General features: G+C 33.2%; 1 long non-coding RNA gene across 1 annotated transcript in view; it reads right to left on the bottom strand.

Annotated features, from left to right (window-relative positions):
• Positions 1-2,431: 2,431 nt before the first annotated feature.
• LOC120583346 (uncharacterized) overlaps positions 2,432-18,032 on the bottom strand; it is a 74,423-nt gene continuing 58,822 nt past the window's right edge. The window contains exon 3 of the long non-coding RNA XR_005647774.1: positions 2,432-2,543. This is a non-coding gene — a long non-coding RNA (uncharacterized LOC120583346). The remainder of the gene's footprint in view (positions 2,544-18,032) is intronic.

Here is an 18,032-nt window from a genome sequence, read left to right as displayed (position 1 = left end):
CTATCTTCACCTTCCTCTTATTTTTATATTCTTTTTAAAAACAGCTTAAAGGTTTACTATTTTTCAAAGGAATACTAGTAAAAAAAAAATCAAGAGACTTTATTAAAAGTGTTTATTCTTAGTATAGAGAATATAATTTTAGGAAGTCATATTACTTGTTTTTCAAAGAATACTTATATTAAAGACTTTAAAAGTGGACTCAGAAGGGAGAAAAGGACTAAAAAAAAAAGTGATGAAAGGTGATGAAGAGAAACAATTTGGTTCCATTTTAGTTGAAAGAGATTTTAAAATAAGACATTAAGTCCATGAAAATTTTCTGGGAGAACAAAACTTTCATCTTCTTGCATATAGTAAGGCAGTCAAATGAGCTGAAAAACATCTTTTTTAATTATGACCACATTTGCCTGCTTTTCTGGTTTCACGTTATATTTCAATGTAGAAACAGAACAAATGTTGGTGATAAAGTTATATTTGACATTCCATGATAATTCTGCAGAGAGGGAAGTCTCTGTTTTGTAAACTACAGAGTCAAATGCCTTATGAAAAGCTTTGGTCCAAAAATGATCTAGACCGTGGGTACCCACCCTCCAGGCCTGGGCTGCACGGCAGTAGGCGAGCATCTGTATTTGCAGCCACTCCTTAGCATCACCTCTTCAGCTCCACCTCAGATCATCAGGCATTAGATTCTCATAGGAGCACTGGTTCCTGATGCCAAAAAAGGCTGGGGACCGCTGGTCTAGACTTTAGAAGAAATCATGCAGCTCCTTATTTTTATATTCTTAAAGCAATAGAGAAGATTCAAAATGGGAGAATATGAGGGACATTTTTAGAATGCTGTAAATGTTTTAAAACCAAATTATGATGATGGTTCCACTATTGTAAATTTATTAAATTTTATTGAATTATAAATCTATAGTTGATGAATGTTGTGGTAGATAAATTATGCCTTAAGAAAGCTGCAAAATTTGTTGGATATGTTCTTATCTTCTTTTTTTTTTGTGAAATTGTCATGCGGTGATCTTGCTTTGCATTTTCACATTTATTGTAACTTGGTGACTTACTTAAAACTATTATTTTAGGAGAGCAGAATAGTGTAGGGATTAAAAACACAGACTCTTGTTTAATTTCTGGGTTTAATTCCAAACTCTCTCTTTCTAGATGCTGTAGAAGATTGTGTCTCTGTTTCCCCCTCTGTAAAATGGAGAAAATAATAGTACCTAACCTAATGAGTTGTTCTAAATATTAATTGAGTTAATATGTCTAAATGTGCTTACTACTCGGTAAGCAGTTTGTAAGTGTTAGCTATTATATATGCTGAATTAAGGAGCTAGTTTAATATTGAATTAAAGATATAAAAGTAGAATAATAAAATTGATAAAGATATGAAAGAAATATAAATGAATGTGATCAATCTTTTTAAACCAAATAAACAACTATTATCCTTGAAGTAAGACAAACATTAGCGATCATCAAAATTAATTCAGGTATATTTATAAGTGTTAGACTAATGAATGATAGCATTAGTAATTAGAAAGATAAAAGACCTTCAATTATTTTGGCTATTTCTATTACCATTTTATAGTAGGTAAAATCATTTGAAGAAAGAGATAACCTGGGATGAAAGAGCCGGAGAGTCAAGATTATTAAAGACTTGCCAAAGCTGTTGCTGTGAAATGGAGAAGATGCCAAATAGGAATACGTAAGAGGATAATCAACTTGTCATTGGAATCCAGCTGAAGACTGTTATTTGGTCTCAGTGTGAATGGAAATATATTCCTTTAACGATCTCAAAAAACAAAATGACAAAACTATTTTATTAAAACTTATCCTCTTATTAATTTTAGAAGTGGTTTTAAGAGGGTATAGTAGCCATTATCAACTAACCATCTGTTCTCCATGAAATATTAATCTAAGTCAATTATAATTTCTTTTAACTTGCCAGTGCTTATAGATGGACAAGTTTAACAGCTATAAGCCAATGAAAGGTAACTATTTGCTTTGGACTTCTAAGGAAGTAAATCAGCATTCGCTGTTGGATGTGAAAAAACAATGCTCGTTATCCCAGTTTTTGCTAGCAGACATCTCCTGTTCATGAAGAGAAACATCCTTAAGATGAATCTAGTTTTTGTTTGCAGAGAAGATGCAGAAATGACATTGTCTCTTCATTAAGCAAATATCTCAGGAGCCTGGCCTAAATCTGGACTGCCTATCATGTGAGTTCGTATATCTTTGCATTTTAAATACAATTTAAGTTAAAACTTCCATCATGGGTAGTTGAAATAATTCAATCTAATACAAAATAGGTATCTGGAATATTCTTTAGACACTCATTGTAAAATGTAAAGAGCAAAAATAAATAAAATACAGAAGAAAGAAATTTTATTTCATGAAAATTGGATTAATATTACATATACATGTTAATTGAATTTACGTTTAATCATCATTATGTAGTTAATCACTTTAACTGGAAATTATGGTCTTCTCTCAAACTGAAAATCTCAAAGGAGCTACCAGGTTGATTGGATCTGTAAAATTCAAAGCATCTGATAATAAAACAGAAAAAAAAAATCAAATGTATGAGTTCACATTTGACTAAAAGTAGTTGTTAGAATGTATATCGATCAAGAAAATGGTGTAATTGAAACAATCTTAAAAATAAAAGAGTTTAAAATTAAGAAAATATATCTGATAACATGGTATGAGACTTGCATTTGCTTCTGTCCTATTTTTAGCATTGCTATCTAGTAGAAATTCACCAAATTGACTATACTAGTTTGAATCATTGCAGTGACTCTAGATTATATGTGATTTACAAATTATAGGAGAGGGTTTATATTTTCCTAACAACATTTTACTTTTTTTCTCTCTTGACTTACAGGCGATATTCTTAGCATACCTCATTACATTATTCTCAGTGTGCATTAATTTCACCACTTTTAAAAATAAACACCCGTTAGACTTCTCACACTGATTGTGCTGGAATCAATTCTTCTGAAATTGTCCCTTTAAACATCTTTTATTCTTGGGTATAATTAAAAAAAGAAAAGTGAAAATAAAGCTAAATTAAAATCTTACATTTTAATACAATAACCAAATGCTCTAACATAAGTGTCCTTTAATGCCTTCTTAAATAGATGAAAAAACTGTACTAGAGTATGTCATTCAGAAGCCAAACTCTTCCTCCTTCCCTAAATATATGCATAGACTAGACATACATGAATTAAATTCAGACCCCATCATAGCATTATTCCCTCAGTGAATGGAAAGGTGAAGTATCACTCAGCACAGTTTTACTGAGCCGAAAAAAAAAAAAAATGAGAATTAAATGTAATTTCTTTCAAAATCATTTGATGCTCTTATATTCTAGGAAATCATTCAGGCTTGAAAGCACGAAAGCACTTTTAAATTGGAAAAGCCTTTAGTTTTAGTTTTTAAACTTTTCTCCTGGTTCTTATTGCCCTTTCACACTCTTAGGTCACTGATGTTCCACTCAAGTATATTCCTCAGAAATCTGTGCACCATTCCCTATGTGCTCATTCCCCTTGAATGCTGTTTAGAAGGAAATGGTAATCTAACTCTGCTTTTTAAAAATAAGTATTTCTCCTTAATTGATATAAACTCTTAGGTAGAGCCACATGGAACTATCAACATTTAACCATTTTGATCTTTGAAAACAGTATTTTCAGATGATTCAAACTGATTCAGAATTTTTTCATATCAGAAAAGTAATCCAATACAATTGATATGAAAAATTAATTTTCTTCTTAATATGTTTCTGAGATTTTAATTTTCTTGGATTTGAATTTATATGCTATGTAGTATGGATAGTCATTATTTTTGCCTAATACTATTCTCCCCACCCCCCTCTGCTAATTTTAGAGACTATTTTCATCTGAGTTTGGTTAGGAAAACAGTATTACTGGAATAAGGAAGGGGTTTTCACATAGGGATTTGAGCTTACATAAGTCTGTCAGAAACTGAGGGAACAAAAACAGGTATACCTACAGATGGAGTACTGGAAAAGAATTACTAATGATGTTAGCTAAAGCATAAGCTGAGGAGGATGGGGGAAAAAAGCCACAGATTACAGTGACTTTCCACAAACTTCCTTTTCTTTTCCCTAGAACTGCAAGTCAGAGAGGTTACCAAGCCACCATGTCTGACCTGCACTACCTTAGTTGCTATCTCTTCATTTCTGCTTTCCTAATTTCACTCTAGTTTCTCTAAATAAGAAACTCTAACTTGTGCTAATACAGAGAAAGAGATTCTATGGAAAGAGTGCCTTAGGCTTATAAGGGAGCAATGGTAGTTCCAAGTTGACTATTGGCAATCTGCCACAGGCATAGAACCCTGCGGTTCACTTAAGTAATCATTCAAAGATTTTCATCTCCAAGGAACCACTGCTTTTTCCAGGAGAATTAATAATGTAAGCTTATCACTGAGATATACCACACCCACAATCAAACACACACACACACACATACATACCCATACACACACACATACACAAGTCAAAGATCTTGCCAATAAGTGGAAATGTTTTTTCTAGCTCTTTAGAACATATTGACCCTTCTTGGCCCACTGAAATATCTAGTAAGTAATTAAAGGGGATAGAGCATAAGTCTGGCCTAATAACAGAACAATCCTTTCACACTCTGAAAGTTGGTCTGCCTGATCGGCTTCTGTGTAAGTATGAATCTCTTATCCTTCTGTTCACTTCTGAGGCCCTCTACTCCTATTAGAGAATGAGTTCAGTACTCACGCATTAAAGCCACAGCCCCCTAGATCTCCAAGTCACCCAATAATCATTGATGTAAGTAAAAACAAATGACAATGCAATTAGAGAATAAACATTTTCCATTGAAGAGCTCTTTCCAAAGAGACATCTTGCTTACAAAATGTGGGGTCATAATTATTATACTAATTAGTCTTAACATTTGGAGAAAACTATCTATTTGGGAAATACATAAGAAGTATATGAAATTTTTTTCAATAACATGGTGAAGAGAGGGATGTCTCCAGATGTCCCCTCTTGAAACATCAATAAGCTGAACATCTAAAACTCAACCCAAAACACCCAAACTGCACACCAGCATGTCTGAGCATGGATCTGCGCATAAGAGCTACCATAGGTCAGAACCCCGCGTGTCAGGTGGTGAAAAGGGAGAAATAAAGAAGCTGCCTCTCGCAGCCACCAGAGCTCCCTGTAAAAGGATAGGGTGGGGAGAAATAGTGACATGTTCCTTGAACAGCCCTGCCTGAGAGAGTTGTGAGTTCCATGAGCCGGCAGCAAGGCCCAGTCATCAGGGCAGAAAGCAGAGAAGTGGACTGCAGAGAAACAACAGTTGATTTTTACTTGCTGAGGTTGCAAAACTGAGGCTGAGACGCAGACACCATCTCACAGCTCAAAGGCACCGTCCACCCGCATCCTCTGAGACAAAACACCGTGGAGCTCTGGGGGAATCTGAGCAAATGGTACTGAAACCATTGCTGACACTGACAGGGACTGAAACAGGGGTAGCCAGTGTGATTAAATATCTATCAGAAAATAAAAAGGCTTTATTAAGGCTTTATATAAAGCAGATCCAAGAGGCTTAGAAACCACTACTGGAAACCAAAAGAAAAGTGCATTTGCAACAAGCTACAGAGAGACCTTTAAATAATAAATCTGTCTGGAAAAAAAAGCAAAATGCACATCTATTAATGCCCAGGTGGAGAAATAGTCCATTAAACACCACGAACAACTAAGGTGACAGGTACCTCAGAAAGAAAGAGAAAAATTCCCAGAAAATAAGCTTATAGACATAGAAATATGTATTTTTAATGACAGAAAATTCAGGATAGTACTTCTGAAAAAACTTGGTGATTTTCGAAATCAGTCGTATTAACAATTTCAGGAATTGAGAAAACAACTAGATGAGCAGAACGAGTTCTTTAGCAAGAAGGTTGAAACCTTCAAAAAGAACAGAATAGATCTTCTGGAGATAAAAAACATATTGCAAGAGTTGAAAAATGAAATAGCAAGCTTGGGAAATAGAGTTGACCGAATAGAGAAAAGGATCAGTAATATCGAAGACAGAAATCTAGAAATAAATCAGAAAGAAGAAGAGAGAAACCGAAGAATGAAAAATAATGAAAGAGAAATTCAAGAACTAGCTAATACCATTAGGAGAGGAAACATAAGAATAATGAGCATTATCAAAGGTGAGGAAATGGAGCAGGGACTAGAAACCATTTTCTGACAAATAGTGGACGAGAATTTCCCAAATCTAAAGAATGAGCTGGAGCTTGGAATTAAAGAAGTCAACAGAACATTCAATTATCTCAACTCAAAAAGGCCTTCCACCAAGACTCATTGTATTAAAATTATCAAAAAATCAATGACAAAGACAGAATTCTCATAGCAGGCAGGGAGAAGAAGACGGTAACTTATAAAGGTAAACCCAATAGATTATCCTCAGACTTCTCAGCACAAACCTAAGAAGCCAGAAAGAAATAGAATCGAATATTCAAATTATTAAGTGAAAGGAACTACCAGCCTAGAATAATGTATCTAGCTAAGCTCTCCTTTAGCTATGAAGGAGAAATGAAGACTTTCCAGACATACAAAAACTGAGAGAATACTCCACTACGAGGCCTGCACTACAGGAAATACTGAAAGGGGTCAACTCACCTAAACAAAATGACAAAACAAAACAAAACAAAACAAAAACAAACAAACAAAACATAATTAGGAGTAAAGCAACTATCAGGCAAATAGGAGGAGAAGAGTGCAACCCTTACTAAGAACAGGGCATTATAAGCTTAAATAATAAGAAGAGAATTGCAATAGCAAGATAGTAATGAACGTTCAGCATACATAGGGACAAATTGAGATAAAATGACTGAAAAGGGGAGGATTCAAAGATCCAATTCGCAAAAGGAAATGGAGATAAGGCACGCACAAAAGAAAATAGATGACTGTGTGTGTGTGTGTGTGTGTGTGTGTGTGTGTATATATATATATATATATATATATAACTATCCTTAACATATTCATAATGGGAACCATATGCCAAAGATTCAGAACAGAAGCATATCACATAAAACAAGAAGAACGAGAGAGAAACCCCACTAAAGCCAACCAAAATAAAGAAAACAGAAACACAAGAACACAGAAGCAATGGAAACACCGAGCTACCAGAGAGCAAAAGATGAAATGGCTATAAGAAGACCTCATATTTCAATAATCATCCTAAATGTAAATGGACTGAACTCACCAATAAAAAGGCACAGAGTTGCAGAATGGAGCAAAAAACAAAACCCAACCATCTGCTGCCTCCAGGAGACACATCTCAGCTCCAAAGACAAACACAGACTCAAAGTGAAAGGGTGGAAAATGACATTTCAAGCAAATGGCACTCAGAGAAGAGCGAGAGTAGTGGTGCTAATATTGAACAAAATAGATATCAAAATAAAAAAGATAAAGAAAGATACTGAGGGACACTTCATAATGATGAAGGGAATCATGCACCAAGAAGATATAACACTTATTAATATCTATGTTCCCAATCAGGGAGCCCCAAAATGTGTAAAGCAATTACTAGTAGAACTAAAGAGAGAAACAGACCAAAGCATGATCGTAATAGGGCACCTAAATACCCTCCTGTTGGATATGGACACATTAGACCAACTGGACGTAATTGACATTTACAGAGCCTTCCATCCCGAAACAGCTGCTTATACATTCTTCTCTATTGTGCATGGAACATTATGAAGAATCAACCACATACTGAGACACAGATAGGCTCACAAATATAAGAGAGTTGAAATCAAACCAACCATATTCTCTGATCGTAATGCTCTGAAACTAGAGATCAACTGCAAAAAGAAATCAGGAAGAACCACAAATACATGGAGATTAAACAACATACTACTGAAGAATTACTGGATCAGAGAAGAAATAAAAAGAGAGATCAAGAGATACATAGAAACAATGTCGAATGATAGTACGGCATATCAAAACTTTTGGGACACGGCAAAAGTGGTCATAAGAGGAAAGTTCATATCATTACAGGCCTATCTCCAAAAACAAGAACGAGCCCAAATAAACAAACTAATGCTTCATCTTAAAAAAACTAGAAAAGGAAGAACAAAAGAAACCTAAAGTCAGCAGAAGGGAAGAAATAATCAAAATTAGAACAGAAATAAATGAAATTGAAAACAGAAAAACAATAGAAAAAATAAATGCAACAAGGAGCTGGTTCTTTGAGATTAATAAAATTGACAAACCTCTGGCTAGACTCACTAAAGAAAAAAGAGAACAAAATCAGAGATGAAAGAGGGGAAATGATGACAGACATCACAGAAATACAAAGGAGCAGACCAGAATACTATGAAAAAGTATATAACACTAAATTTAATAATCTAGAAGAAATGAACCAGTACTTAGAACAATACAACCTTACTAGACTGAATCAAGAAGAACTGGAAAATCTAAATAGACTAATCAGCAGTATGGAAATTGAAACAATCATCAAAAGCCTACCAAAAAGTAAAAGTCCAAGACCAGATGGCTTCACCAGTGAATTCAACCAAACATTCAAAGATTTAATACCTAGTATCCTCAAACCCTTTCAAAAAAATCAAAGACGAGGCAATACTTCCCAACTTATTTCATGACGCAATATTACTCTGATACCAAAACCTGGTAAAGATAACACACAAAAAAAGAAAACTACAGACCAACATCTCTCATGAGCACAGATGCAAAAATCCTAAATAAGATACTTACGAACTGAATACAGCAACATATTAAAAATATTATACACCACGATCAAGTGGGCTTCAATCCAGAGGCACAGGGATGGTTCAACATATGCAAATTAATTAATGTGATACACCACATAAACAAATTAAAACATAAGAATTATATGATCATATCAATAGATGCAGAAAAAGCCTTCAACAAGATACAGCATCCATTGATGATCAAAACACTTACCAAAATCGGTATAGAAGGAAAGTACCTTAACATAATAAAGGCCATCTATGACAAACCCTCAGCCAACATTATATTTAATGGTGAAAAACTAAAAACCTTCCCTCTAAGATCGAGAACAAGGCAAGCCTGTCCACTATCGCCACTATTATTCAATACAACACTGGAAGTCCTAGCAAGTGCAATCAGGCAAGAGAAAGACATAAAAGGTATCCAAATAGGAAACGATGAAGTCAAACTGTCACTATTTGTGGATAACATGATTCTCTATATAGAAAACCCTAAAGACTCCACAAGAACACGACTAGAAACAGTAAGCAAATACAGTAAAGTCTCTGGATACAAAATCAATGTTCAAAAATCCATAGTGTTCCTATACTCTAATAATGAAGTGTCAGAAAAAGAAGTGGAAAAAATAATCCTCTTGCAATTGCAACAAAAAGAATAAAATACCTAGGAGTAAATTCAACAAAATGTGAAGGACCTATATAATGAAGCTACATGACTCTATTAAAAGAAAACGAAGAAGATAAAAAGAAATGGAAAGATGTTCCGTGTTCTTGGATTGGAAGAATCAACATAGTTAAAATGACCATATTACCTAAAGCATTATACAGATTTAATGCAATCCCCATCAAAATCCCTTTGGCATTTTTTAAAGAAATAGAACAAAAAATCATCAGATTAGTATGGAAGCACCAAAGACCCCAAATTGCCAAAGCCATCCTGAGAAAAAAGAACGAGGCTGGAGGCATCACTCTGTCCAACTTCAAATTATACTACAAAGCGATGGTAATCAAAACGGCATGGTATTGGAAGAAAAACAGACACACGGACCAGCAGAACAGAATCAAGAGTCTAGAAGTAAGCCCACATTTTTATGGGCAAATAATTTTCTACAAAAAAGGCCAAAACCATACAGTGGAGAAAAGAAAGCCTCTTCAATAAAGGGTGCTGGGAAAATTGGAAAGCCACCTGCAAAAGAGTGAAACTAGACTGTTATCTATCACCACACACCAGAATTAACTCAAAATGGATTAAGGACCTGAAAATAAGACCTGAAACAATAAAATGCATAGAAGAAAACATAGGAACTAAACTCAAGGACCTTGGACTTAAAGAGGATTTTATGAATTTGACCTCAAAAGCAAGGGAAATGAAAGCAAAAATAAATGAATGGGCCTACATCAAACTAAAAAACTTCTGTTCAGCAAAAAGAAATCGTCAACAAGATAAAGAGACAGCCATTCGAATGGGAAAATATGTTTGCAAGCAATGCCTCCGATAAGGGCCTAATATCCAAAATATACAAAGAACTCATACAGCTCAATAACAACAAAAAGCAGACGATCCAATCAAAAAACGGGCAGAGGACCTGAACAGACACTTCTCCCTAGAGGACATACAAATGGCCAAAAAATATTTGAAAAGATGCTCAACATCGCTAGCTATTAGGGAAATGCAAATCTAAACCACAATGAGATACCATCTCACACCTGTTAGAATAGCTACCATCAACAGGACAAGTCATAACAAATGCTGGAGAGGATGCAGAGAAAAAGGAACCCTCATACACTGCTGGTGGGACTGCAAATTGGTACAGCCACCATGGGAAGCAGTGTGGAGGTTCCTCAAAAAACTAACAATTGATCTACCATATGATCCAGCAATCCCTCTACTGGGTATTTACCACAAAGACTGGAAAACCCATATCCAAAAAGATATTTGCACACCGATGTTCATAGCACCATTGTTCATCGTGGCCAGGACATGGAAACAACCGAAGTGTTCTACGATAGATGGTTGGCCACAGAAGCTGTGGTACATATATACAATGGAATATTACTCAGCCATAAGAAGAGATGAAATACTGCCATTTGCGACATCATGGATGGACCTCGAGATAATCATGCTAAGTGAAATAAGCCAGACAGAAAAAGTAGAAAATCACATGATATCACTGATATGTGGGATATAAACCTAAAAGCACCACATGAACAAGATAAACAAAGAGACTCATGGACCTGGACTATAGACTAGTGGTTACCAGAGGGTAGGGAGTGGGAGAGGTAGGGAGAGGTAGACAGGGTAAAGGGAGTCAATATAGGGGGATAGGAGGAAGGTAAAGTGGGTAAACGGTATCAAATATATGGTAGCTGGAGGAAACTGGACCTTGGGTGATAAACACACAATGGACTATAAAGACGTCAAATTATAATGTACATCTGAAAATTATATAATTGTATTAACCAATGTTACCTCAATAAACTTAATTTTAAAAACAAACAAACAAAAAAAAGAAGTCTATGAAAAAAGGTGTTCCTAATTGTGATTTTAAATAGTTCTAAATAATTGAATGGGTTATTTCGTTAGAATGCTATTTTAAAATGAAAGTTTGTTATCAATTTTTATTCACAGAGTATTGTTTTCTTAGAGGATATATTTTTTTCTCATTTCATTACCTTCAGAAATCTGACTGTAATCAATATTAAAGTGAAAGAATTGCGAGTATTATAAAGCATGTCATCATTTGAAAAATAGGAAACCTCGAAATAGTAGAGATCCAATGGTGTCTATGAATGTAGTACTTGTCTTTAAAATTATGATTATATTAACTGAATTAAAGAATATGAGAAAATGAGGTTAAGAAAAAAAGGAAATTATTGCTAGGCTTGAGGGCTAAGAATTATATTTAGATAGACTATGAAGATGGAATAAATACAATATGATTTTAGAGGTAAAGGATCATGTTAGAACTTTGATCATCAGAATAAAATTAAATTTCCTAATTAGTGAAGAATGTAATCAATTGATGCCTTTGAGAATTAAGAATCAAAATGAGAGATAAAAACTTATTTTTGCAATTCTACCCCCAAACTTTTTCATGTGTCATTCTGGGTACCTTTATTTGCTAACTCTTGACAAAGCAGATAGTACTTCATTTATTTTATCTTTCTCATGTCAGACAACTTGTTGGCTTTACTGAATGTAAATTAATATAATTTATAGCTTAATGATTACTTTTAATATTATAATTTTAACCAGAAAAGAGTATTCTTATTTTATGAAGTTTAATCAGTTCCCAATATAAGAATTTTAAAAGTTTATTTTTGTTAGAAGAATCTTATTTTAAAATGTCTCAAAGTATTAGAATCTAAAGGTTGATGATTTCTGTTAATATTAAAGTAGAAAATTAGATGGCTTTTCTCTGTATTTAATTAAAGTTAGAAAGATCTATAATTAAATAATTTTGTTTTAGAATAATTTAAATTTATAGGAAAGTTTCAGAGGTAGAATTTCTATATACTCCATATCCAGTTTCTCATTATTAACATTTTACTTTAGTATGGTACATCTGTCACAATTAATAAATAGATATTGATACATTGTCAGTAACTAAAGTCTATACTTTATTCAGATTTCTGTAGTTTTTTCCCTAATCTCCTTTTTTTTTTTTTCCAGGATTCCATCCAAAATTATCCCATTATATTGAGTTGTCATGTCTACTTAAGCTCCTCTTGGTTGTCAGTTTCTTAGATTTTCCGTTTTTTTCTGATGACCCTGACAATTTTAAAGATTATTGGTATTAGGTTGAATGTTCCTCAATTTATATCTGCTTGATGATTTTCTCATGGTTAGACTGGGAAAATATATACTTGCATTTTATAGAGAAGAAGAAAAATTTTAAATCGTCACTCAAAAATGATTCAAATCTAGGAAACAAACATAAATTTGTGGAGAAAGGAATATAAGAATATTTTAAGTATATTAAATTAAATATATAAACTAGATTAAATATGTATTGATCTATTAATATCTATCATATCATAATATAGAGTCCAAAGGGAAATTTTTCAAATTTTTTGTGACCTCAATCCATAATAATATATTTTTTACATTATACCTCAGTAAGCATACATATGATTTTTTTAAATCACAGTCTATTTTATTTTTTAAAAAAAATTGTATGTAATCCACTAAATTTATTTAAAATCCACTAATAAGGTATGCTTTGTAGTTTTAATAGACTTGTCTAATTTACTGTATATAATAGAAGAAATAAAATAAAACCTGTTCTTTCTTTCATAACTTTGGAGAGCATTTGATTGGATATTCTCAAAGATAGAGGGCGAAACTGAGCAAAAATATTTTGAGAGATTATGTACTTTCTAATAATATAAAATTCCCTAAAGAATTTCTTTACATCTGCTGGAAACACAGAAGGCTAAGTGAGAAGAAAATAAATCCATATTTTTGTGATTTTCATAATGGCCATTACAGTTAAATTAGGTGAATCAAGAATAAAGAAGTTAATTGCATAGATAAAGGTTGTACAATAAGTCAGTAGTAAAGACAGAAATAAAAACCAGGCATCTGTCCCCTGCAGTCACTACTACATATGTCCTACAAATAGTTGATTTAGCAGTAAATTGCATTCTCATTAATGGTTCTTATTACATAGGTCTGTTTTTCACTATAAAAAAGAAAATGAGTATAGGGAATTCAAAGCTATATACAAATGATTTTGGTTCTCAATTTCATTTCTGTATTGAATATGAGAAAATTGCAGGAATCATGTAAAAATGCCCTATGTTTCAAGTGACTTGCACTATAGCAGTCACCACAGTACATTCACACACTTGAGCTAAAAGATAATATTACAGGGATCATTTCCAAATGGAGATAAAAATGAGAGAAGAATTCTTCATCCTGAATCCCATTAGGAAATGTGGCCCAGAAGCATGTTTTCGTCTTTCTTTTTCTGTTTGCTTAAAGAAGCGGACACACATCTGGGGAGAACTTTCGAAAGGGCAAATGTGGCAGAGACGTTATCAAGTGACTGGAGTGTGGTCTGGGCATGTGAGGAATTCTAATACAGGTATTTGGAGAGTATTATGAATTCAGTTCTTGTTTTGGAGCCAAAACAGGAGCTCATTAGTAACATTTTTTAATGCCAGGAGAGAGATGTGGGTTCAGTTACCAGTGTAAGTAGCTACCTCTTCGGGCTATTTGGCACTCATTATGTAATAGATGTTGCCTGGAAAAAAAAAAAGCTGGAGGCCAGGAAGTATGATATGTTGCTCATCAACAATTCTGCTAGTCAAAAAATGATCAGCATGTAGATGGGTCCTCTGATTAGCTATTCATGATGAGATGTACTGTTATGGTGCATGTGTGCGCATAAAGAGAGAAGGCGTAAAGTTAAATGTGGGAAATAGATGGGCACAAATGCTTTTCGTACTTGGCCAGTTCTAGATAAACATGAGGGTGATTTATCTTATCTAAATGCAGTAAGAAATAATTTCAAGCCACTAAATGATCTACTCTTTATTCATATAAATAAAGTCTTAATCGAAACCAACTTTGTTGACTTTTGCTTGGCTAATTTTTAATAGGGCTTTTTGCTTTGGTTATTACACTTTGTTATTTTAAATCTACAATGTCAGTAACTTTTTATGTGATTTAGTGCTCCTTCTAATGGTAATGCCTTTTTGATTTCTTAAAATATTTCTGGATGGTACTTTTCTATATCAAAAGAAGCTTGATTGAACAAAATACTTGAATCATTAAAAGAGCATTTATTATATTTATAAACAACATAAGAGCAAAGGAAAAAAAAGGAACAAAAAAATAAAAAGAAATTTTTGATAAGATATGGTAGCATTCAGACTTATGGCTTAAAATGTGCTGAAATCAGTGGTTTATCATCTTCATTCAATTAATCCTTAAAGGAGACTTGAAGTTGTGTGTAAAATTTTGAGTAAATGTGTATTTATATATTTTTTTCATAAAGAATCTATAGCATTTTCATAGCAATTTTTAAAGAAATCTTAAGTATCCACAATTGAAAGTAGTCAAAATTCCCTTCTCTCTCCAAACACATAAGGTTCATATGAGTTTTGAAAACTTTCAATAAACTAGATCATCTTTATCTTAAACAAATTGTTTCAGAAATTTAAAGTAAAGAAAATATATCCAACTTATTTAGGGTGCCAGATTAGACTTGATATTATAATCGAGTAAAGGCAGTATAAAAAAAGATAATAGTGACAAATATTTCTTTGGATTGAACATCTAAAATGAAAAATTTCCACGCAGAATTCAACAGCATAAAAATCAATGTAACACTAGCTGCAGTAATAGTTAAAACCACAAATCTCAATGGTTTAACACACAAAGGTTTATTTTTTCACTTAGATAAAAGTAGTGTGGTAGGGGTGGCAGGTTGGATATTCTGCACCAAGCAGTCGTTAAAGGACCCAGTTTCTACCTCTTTAACAAGTAGATTCTTCCAAGGTCATGGCGGTTGTTACTTACGGCCAACGGATGTTGGAAAAAGAGATTATAATTTAGTGGGTGTAAAGAAGAGACTTTAATAAATGATGCTATAACAATGTTTATTAATATCAAAAAAATGAAATTAAATTCCTACACATTATCTACAGCAAAATCAATTACTATGAGACTATTGAGAGAAATTTAAATTAGAATCCAGTTTCTTAAGGCTTGGATTAGGAAACTGGCACAGAGTCACTTCCAGTGTATTCTACTGGTCAAGTGATCACAGAAGCCAGATTTAAGGGTAAGACTATAGACCGCACATATGAATAAGAAGAATGTCAAAGAATTTGTGGCCATATTTGCAAACTACTACAAGCATCTGCTGCTTTTCAGACTAAATTTTACTGTTTACAAGGAAGAACAGTCCTTAAATATGGGGAGATAGAAGAAAGCAAGATTAAAGACAGGGTGTAGCATTACAAAAAATGCAAACTTCATAATAAGGACTATCTTTATCAAAATGTATTTTTGGAAACTATTTTTATGTTTCACCTTTGAGAAAAATCTGAAATATTGGTCACATATAGAACACAGTCATTGGCAAATATGTCTAATGTACTTTGATAGAATAATTTTTTACTTCTGATTGCCATGTGTTTTGTTTTAAATAAGTCTCTTTGCAAGAACTCCAGCAGTCTGTACTCATGACAATATTTTTATTATTATAAAGAGTTAACAAATTATTTTACATTTCAAACATAAAAATATATTAAACATTGGAGAATGCACATTTTGTTACCCTGAGTAACATCTGCCCTTCATTCAGTTATTTATTTAAGTTTGACAGTTATTCCAAAACAAACGGTGGAGAATACACATAGAATACAAAATACAGAGAAAAAATATTTCCTTGTTTACCATTCTATGCATGTTAAAATAAGCATGCAAACATTTTTAAACAAAATAAAACAAGCACTCTTTGGTAAACATTTTGAGCTAAGGAGTTCATCATTTTCATGATCATTCATAATGTATTGTAAAAAACCCAGGAATATTAAATTCTAGTTTGCATATAAAAAGAAATAATGTATTTCATTTTCTGATTGAAAGGTGCAAGAGTTATGATTAATAAAGTGTTGAAATAGAATGAAGCATAATTTTATTTTCCTGAGAAGTCATTTGAGCTTTGACTGTGTTACATGGGTCCTGTAGTTTGTTAGATTTTATCATCTATTCAATTACTTATATAATCATTTATTAGATTTATAAGTTGTTTATCGAAAGTTATGTGAGCCTTATAAAATGACCTGGGGCAATGTTTCCTCCCACTTTTCCCCTATATGCTGGAATTTGTGTAAATGTGGCACTTTTCTTGCTTAAATTTGGTAAAATTTGCCAGTGAACCTAGTTGGTCTTAGAATTACCTTTTTGTGAATATTTTAATTAATGATTCAGATTCTCTAATAATTAAAGTGTTTTGGAATGTTGATGTTTTCTAAGAATGTGTCCATTTCATTTCAATATTCAAATTTATTAAAATAAAGTTGGCATAGTATACTCTTTCATTTTTAATATATATAAAATAATGACTATATGTAGCATCTATTCATGATATCGGTTATTTCTGTTTTATTTTTATTTTTCTTTTTGATCAGCATCACTAGTTGTTTACTAGTTGTCAGAGAACCACCTTGTGACATTTTTCTCTGCTCCATTTTAAATTTTTGAGTCACAAGGCAGACAGACAAGAGGGATCAGAGTAAATGTATCTCTTCCAAGACTCAAAGACTCAAAATAATATGTTAAATTTGGCGTAGACTTATCCATATTTTGTAGTCAGGTAAAATTTCTTCAAGATTTTTGTCTTCAATTGTCCTGCAGCTTTTATTGTATATTATTCTATATTTTCATAGAGAGATTTTCACTGTTTTATTTGTTTTAAATTTCCACAGTTGAACGAGTCTGCCTTTTAACTGTTGTTCGAACGCCATTTTATTTTTTCTATTATTATTATTTTTTAAATTTATTTATTTATTTTTAGTGACATTGGTTAATGAAATTCAATTAGTTTCAACTGTACATTTTAACAGTAAAGGCATATATATTTTTTCACTGTGTGTTCACCTTCCAGAGTTGTCACCACATATTAGACCCCTTTTTCTCTATCTGCCTCCCCTCTCCCCGCACCTCCTACCTTCTGGTAACCACTAGTCTATAGTCCAGGTCCATGAGTCTCTTTGTTTATCCTGTTCATGTGGTGCTTTTAGATTTATATCCCACATATCAGTGATATCATGTGATTTTCTACTTTTTCTGTCTGGCTTATTTCACTTAGCATGATTATCTCGAGGTCCATCCATGATGTCGCAAATGGCAGTATTTCATCTCTTCTTATGGCTGAGTAATATTCCATTGTATATATGTACCACAGCTTCTGTGGCCAACCATCTATCGTAGAACACTTCGGTTGTTTCCATGTCCTGGCCACGATGAACAATGGTGCTATGAACATCGGTGTGCAAATATCTTTTTGGATATGGGTTTTCCAGTCTTTGTGGTAAATACCCAGTAGAGGGATTGCTGGATCATATGGTAGATCAATTGTTAGTTTTTTGAGGAGCCTCCACACTGCTTCCCATGGTGGCTGTACCAATTTGCAGTCCCACCAGCAGTGTATGAGGGTTCCTTTTTCTCTGCATCCTCTCCAGCATTTGTTATGACTTGTCCTGTTGATGATAGTTATTCTAACAGATGTGAGATGGTATCTCAT

The sequence above is a fragment of the Pteropus medius genome, unplaced genomic scaffold (genome assembly GCF_902729225.1).
Source record: "Pteropus medius unplaced genomic scaffold, Ma_sr-lr_union100, whole genome shotgun sequence".
NCBI classification, from domain to species: Eukaryota; Metazoa; Chordata; class Mammalia; order Chiroptera; family Pteropodidae; genus Pteropus; species Pteropus medius.
Note: the sequence above shows the minus strand (reverse complement) of the source record. Positions and strands in the feature narration are given on the sequence as shown.